Source organism: Triticum dicoccoides, chromosome 4B (assembly GCF_002162155.2).
Source record: "Triticum dicoccoides isolate Atlit2015 ecotype Zavitan chromosome 4B, WEW_v2.0, whole genome shotgun sequence".
In the NCBI taxonomy this organism is placed as follows: domain Eukaryota; kingdom Viridiplantae; phylum Streptophyta; class Magnoliopsida; order Poales; family Poaceae; genus Triticum; species Triticum dicoccoides.
Window position 1 is genome coordinate 596,608,583 of NC_041387.1, and position 6,781 is coordinate 596,615,363.

Below are 6,781 nucleotides of genomic sequence, written 5' to 3' on the forward strand. Positions count from 1 at the left end.
TTGATCTTCCGAGGCCGGGAATGACCCAGGAAAGTGTGTCCGGCCAAATGGGATCGAGCGTGTTGGGTTATGTGGTGCACCCCTGCAGGGAAGTTAATCTATTCGAATAGCCGTGTCCCTCGGTAAAAGGACGACCCGGAGTTGTACCTTGACCGTATGACAACTAGAACTGGATACTTAATAACACACACCCAGACAAGTTCCATAGACAACCCAGAGATCGCTTTTCCACAGGGCGACAAGGGGAGGATCGCCGGGTAGGATTATGCTATGCGTTGCTACTTGGAGGACTTCAATCTACTCTCTTCTACATGCTGCAAGACGGAGGCTGCCGAAAGCGTAGTCTTCGATAGGACTAGCTATCCCCCTCTTATTCTGGCATTCTGCAGTTCAGTCCACTGATATGGCCTCCTTACACATATACCCATGCATATGTAGTGTAGCTCCTTGCTTGCGAGTACTTTGGATGAGTACTCACGGTTGCTTTGCTCCCTCTTTTCCCCTGTTTTTCTCTTCTTCTCGGATGCCGCAACCAGACGTTGGAGCCTAGGATCCAGACGCCACCGTCGACAACGACTACTACTCTGGAGGTGCCTACTACTATGTGCAGGCCGCTGACGACGACCAGGAGTAGTTTGGGAGGATCCCAGGCAGGAGGCCTGCGCCTCTTTCGATCTGTATCCCAGTTTGTGCTAGCCATCTTATGGCAACTTGTTTACTTATGTCTGTACTCAAATATTGATGCTTCCGCTGACTCGTCTATGATCGAGCACTTGTATTCGAGCCCTCGAGGCCCCTGGCTTGTATTATGATGCTTGTATGACTTATTTATGTTTTTAGAGTTGTGTTGTGATATCTTCCCGTGAGTCCCTGATCTTGATCGTACACGTTTGCGTGCATGATTAGTGTATGATTGAATCAGGGGCATCACAAGTTGGTATCAGAGCCAACTGCCTGTAGGAATCCCCCTTCCACACTCCTTGGCCGAAGTCGAGTCTAGTCACTACAGAACTTTAACTAACTGGGCCGTGTGCCTTACGGGCCCACGTCGCCATTGGGTGGTATTAGGATCTTTTACTCCTCGACCTTTACTCTGGGGCTCTGAACTCTCTCCTACTCGGGTTAAACGAATTTACTAACTCTGACATTAGGATCCGTTACCCCGTTCACCCCAAAGTTGGATAAGCCATAGTTATTCTGTAGGATAGTATTTTGAATAGTGCCCATATTGTCATTTGACTCCATTGAAACATCTTTGTTTTCAGATGGAACCCACGAGGCAGGTCGTGTGCCACACAGCGGCCATTGGTGCCTCAGGATCACCTGCTGTGCTAGCTGAGATGATGACCTATCTGGGTTATCGCTGGCACCCTGAGTACACCGTCTACAAGGAGTACCAGGACTTTAACCAGGATCAGTACCGTGCCATCGTCCACCTCTACTCTCGGGAGTATGAGTCCACTACCGTGCTGCACATCGCTCATGGTGTCGGAGTGACCATCGAGATGGCAGTCCACGATGTTGCTCATTCTGCTCTGACACGTCTTCGTGGAGAGTATTGGGCGTTGGACACTTCCCCTTTCAGGCACATTCCTATCGCATCTGATGTTGGTGCGGAGGGATACTACACTGCTGCCTACTCCACCGTCACCCGAGAGCCCTTCCACCATCAGCACCTGTTTTTGCATGCTGATGGGCTGGACCGAGCTAACAGAGCTCTTCGCCACAAGTTGTACACCACTCATCAACACCTTTACAGGGCTCTGACGCTGTTGCACCCCTTTGTCCGATCTGGACAGCTGTCGCATTCTGCGATCTACCCAGCCAGGACCGTGATGCCCCACGGTGTCGGTTGGCCAGAGGTGGGAGGCTACTCTCCCGCACTTGGTCCTCTTCTGCTACCTGAGCGTCGGGTTCTACACCAGAGTATCCGCGGCCCCCAGGCCACTGACGTGGAGGACTATCCGTTGCCTCACTACCAGCTGTCAGGCTACAACTACCTTCACAGTACCTCCCGGGACTGATGTAGTCTTGCTCATTAGCATTAGATGCATTTGCCGCGAGCCTGCGTGCCTCCTATGATGACTTAGTCTATCTACTGAACTCTGTGTACTGAACTCTATGTCCGACCCCTTTTGTAAGTTATGCCGACTACTATGTAGTATCTGTCGTGCTCCTTTCATTATGCATGTTTCATCATGAATGATTCTTGTCTATGCAATTTCTCAATGTGGAACTACCCCTGTTATATATTAGCGGGATGGTTAGAACAGTTGGTCGTGGTCGTGGCGACAATGCCCCACCACCGCCCGAGTACATGGCTGGTATGGTCCAACAGCTCGAGATGAATCGCCAGTTCATGGAGAATATGATGGCTCAGTTACCTCGCCCCAATATGAACGAGCAGCCATCCCAAGTGACTCTGCAGGATTTCATGCGCCTCAACCCAACCGTGTACTGCAGCTCAACTCAGCCGCTGGATGCTGATGACTGGCTCCGTGACATCACCTATGAGATGGAGTCTGCTGAAGTAGCCCCTGCCCGCTATGTCACCTTTGCTTCCTTCTTTCTGAAGGGACCCACAACTCAATGGTGGGATAGGCACAGACGTACTCTGCCAGTTGGGACAATCATCACCTAGCCAGACTTTCGAGCTGCCTTCCGTGCCCGCTTGATTCCTCAATGGATCAGGGACAGGAAGAAGCGTGAGTTCCGCAACCTCACCCAGGGCAACAAAACTGTGGAAGCTTATCAACGGGAGTTTCTGGACTTGTCCCACTATGCTGAAGAAGACATTGCAACTGATGCTCGCAGATAGGAGAAGTTCCATGACGGCCTTCAAGCTGACATCAAGCTCGCACTTCTAGTGCATGACTTTGCCGATTTCGCCACCTTGGTGAACAAGGCCATCAATGTCGAGACTGGTCTGTAGGAACACTAGAGCTCTCAAAGGCGCAACCGTGACACGGGATCATCTTCGGGCCCGCCCTCATAGAAGCGTAAGATATGGATCCGAAACAGCATGTACCGTCCAAATGCACCTGCCCCAAGACAGACCTATGCTGCACCTCGTCTGCCTCCTCCACCATCTAGGCAGCCAAGGCTTCCAGCTCCACCACCCCAAGCTCCTATTCCCACTCCCAATAATGGTCTGTGCTACAAGTGTGGTCAACCAGGTCATCGTGCCAGGGACTGCAGTCAGAATCAAAATCAACTGGCCCTTCCAGCAGCTGGCCGTGGTAACAACCAGCCCCGCAACAACAATACCAAGTCTTATGGCCGTGTTCATGCCAACCACGTTGATCTGAACGAAGCTCAAGACCAGCCTGCTACTGTGATGGGTACACTCCTCGTAAATTCAGTACCAGCATCTGTTTTATTTGATACAAGAGCATCGCATTCATTCATGTCAGAAGATTTTGCATCCATGCATGGCATTAAAAGCGAAGACATGAACGCTTCGCTATTAGTACACACCCCTGCGGGCCAATGTCGAACCTCCATGATTTGCAACAACGTCCCCGTTGAAATCGAAGGACTAGAATTCCTTGTCTCTCCCATCGTACCGAAGTCCTGTAGCATTGATCTCATTCTGGGAATGAATTGGTTAAAAGCGCATACTGCTTCTATAGTTTGCGCCACTAAGACCGTCCATCTGCTACACCCTTCTGATGAAATAATTAGCTACAATGCTCATCTGGTTCAGAATGTCGAGGCCAGGCTTTATGCCTTGAACGCATTGAACGCTGCACCCCTCGAGGGCATTGAAAACATTCCTGTCGTTCGCGAATTCCAAGATGTCTTTCCTGAAGAACTTCCAGGGATTCCCCTACTAGAGCTGTCGAATTCATCATTGACTTAAAACCAGGCACCACTCGTATAGCCAAACGACCTTACAAGATGCCGCCGCATGAACTCATTGAGCTTAAGGAGGAAATCGACAAATCTCTTCAAAGTGGTTTCATTCGCCCAAGTTGCTCTCCTTGGGGAGCACCTTCTCTCTTTGTCAAGAAGAAGGATGGGACAAACCGATTGGTCCAAGACTATCGCCTTATTAACCAGGCTACCATTCAGAACAAATATCCTCTTCCTCGGATCAATGATCTATATGATCAACTGGCTGGTTCGTCAGTGTTCTCTAAACTCAACTTGAGGTTGGGTTACCACCATATCCGTGTTCGTGAAGAAGATATCCCGAAGACCGCATTTGTGACTCGCTATGGTTCATACGAGTACACCGTCATGTCTTTTGGATTAATCAATGCTCCAGCCACCTTCTCTCGTCTGATGAACTATATCTTTATGGAATACCTCGACAAGTTTGTCGTGGTTTATCTGGATGATATCCTTGTATATTCCAAGAATGAAGAAGAACATGCCGAACATCTTTGTCTTGTTCTGGAAAAGCTTAGAGAGCATCAACTCTATGCCAAGTTCTCCAAGTGTGAATTTTGGCTTCCCGAAGTAACCTATCTTGGGCATGTCATCTCCAAGGATGGTATTGCCGTCAACCCCGAGCGGGTTCAGGCTATTCTCGATTGGACTCCTCCAAAGAATGTCAAGCAAGTCAGAAGTTTTCTCGGACTCGCCAGCTATTGCCGTCGATTCGTCGAGAACTTCTCCAAGATCGCTAGACCTCTGACTAACCTACTTCATAAGGGAGTCAAGTTTCAGTGGACATAAAAGTGTCAGGAAAGTTTCCAGGCGCTCAAAGACAAGTTGACTTCTGCCCCAGTGCTTGCTCCTCCAGATACTAAGAAGGACTTCGTCATTTATTGTGATGCTTCACGTCAAGGCCTAGGCGCTGTCCTAATGCAAGAGCGCAAAGTGATTGCTTATGCCTCTCATCAATTGCGCCCTCGTGAAGAGAACTATCCAGTTCATGACCTAGAGCTTGCTGCTGTTATCCATGCACTAAAACAGTGGTGACATTACCTTCTCAGTAATTGTTGCGAGATCTTCACCGACCACCAAAGTCTGAAGTATCTGTTTACTCAACCAGATCTGAACCTCCGTCAGCAGAGATGGATGGAGATTGTTGCAGATTTTAACCTGGGTATTTCGTATACCCTAGGCAAGGCTAATGTAATGGCTGATGCCTTGAGCCGCAAGTCATATTGCAACCACCTCCAGGTTCACAAAGTTCAGCCCTCGCTTGTTGAAGAATTCAGAAAGTTGAACCTCCATATTGTTCCTCCTGGTGCACTCGCTCCCCCTCCTCCGGAGTTTCGCAAGATGAACCTCCACGTTGTTTCCCGGGGTTCTCTCAATACCATAGTTGCTAGACCAGATCTTGTGGACACCATCAAATGGATACATAAATGTGACGATGAAGTTGAGAGGATTAAACGTTATCTCGCAGAAGGAAATCCCTCATTCTTCACCGTTGATGATGCAGGCACCTTATTCTTCAAAGGTCGCCTAGTGGTACCGAGTAAGAGGGAAAACCTGAATCTGACTCCAAAGGTTATGAAAGAAGCTTATGATACACCTTTGTCTATTCATCCTGGTAGTACCAAGATGTACCAAGACATTCGTCAGAGATTCTGGTGGTCTAATATGAAGCAAGATATTGCTCGTTATGTTGCTGAGTGTGACGTTTGTCGTCGTATCAAAGCAGAGCATCAAAGATCTGCTGGAACTCTGCATCCTATCTCTATTCCTGAATGGAAATGGGACCATGTTGAAATGGACTTCGTCACTGGATTCCCCAAATCGCAGAAAGGTAATGATGCTATTCTTGTCGTCATTGACTGGCTTTCTAAAGTTGCACATTTTTTGGCTGTCAAGGAAACGATCATTGCTAGTCAGCTGGCAAACCTCTACATGTCCAGAATTGTCTCGCTTCACGGTATTCCATTGGTAATCAGTTCAGACCGTGGCAGCTTATTCACTTCAAGATTCTGGGCAAGTTTCCAAGAAGCTATGGGAACTCATCTGTCATTTAGTACTGCGTTTCATCTGCGGTCGCAAGGGCAAGTTGAACGTGTCAACCAAGTTCTCGAAGACATGCTTCGAGCTTGTGTTATTTCCTTCGGCAAGAAATGGGAGGAATCTCTCCCGTATGCTTTGTTCTCTTATAATAATAGCTACCAAGCTAGTCTGAAGATGGCCCCCTTCGAAGTGTTATATGGACGAAAGTGTCGAACCCCTCTGAACTGGTCAGAAACTGGGGAACGTCCACTCTTTGGTCCGGATGTTATCCAACATGCCTAAGAACAAGTACGCATTATTCGCGAGAATCTCAAGACTGCTCAGTCACGTCAGAAGAGTCAGTATGACCGTAAACATAAGGACATGGTCTATCAGCCTGGCGAAAAGGCCTATCTTCGAGTTACACCAATGAAGGGTGCTCACCCCTTCGGTATCAAGGGCAAGCTAGCTCCTCGCTATATTGGTCCATTCACTATTCTGGAAAGGCGTGCAAAAGTAGCATATCAACTGGAGCTTCCGTTGAACCTTTCCTCAGGTTCACGATGTGTTCCATGTGTCACAGCTCCGCCGTTGCTTCAAGGACCCAATCCGAGGAGTGCATCATGAAGTGCTCGAATTGCAACAGGACCTCTCCTATAAAGCGCATCCAGTCCGCATTCTCGACCAAGCTGAACGCCGCACACGTCAGAAGGCGATCAAGTTCCTCAAGGTCCAGTGGTCGCACCATTCTGAAGATGAAGCCACTTGGGAACGTGAGGTTCATCTGCGCGAAGAATACCCCGCACCGTTTCCATCTACCTCCTAAATCTCGGGACGAGATTTCTTGTAGTGGAGGAGATTTGTAACG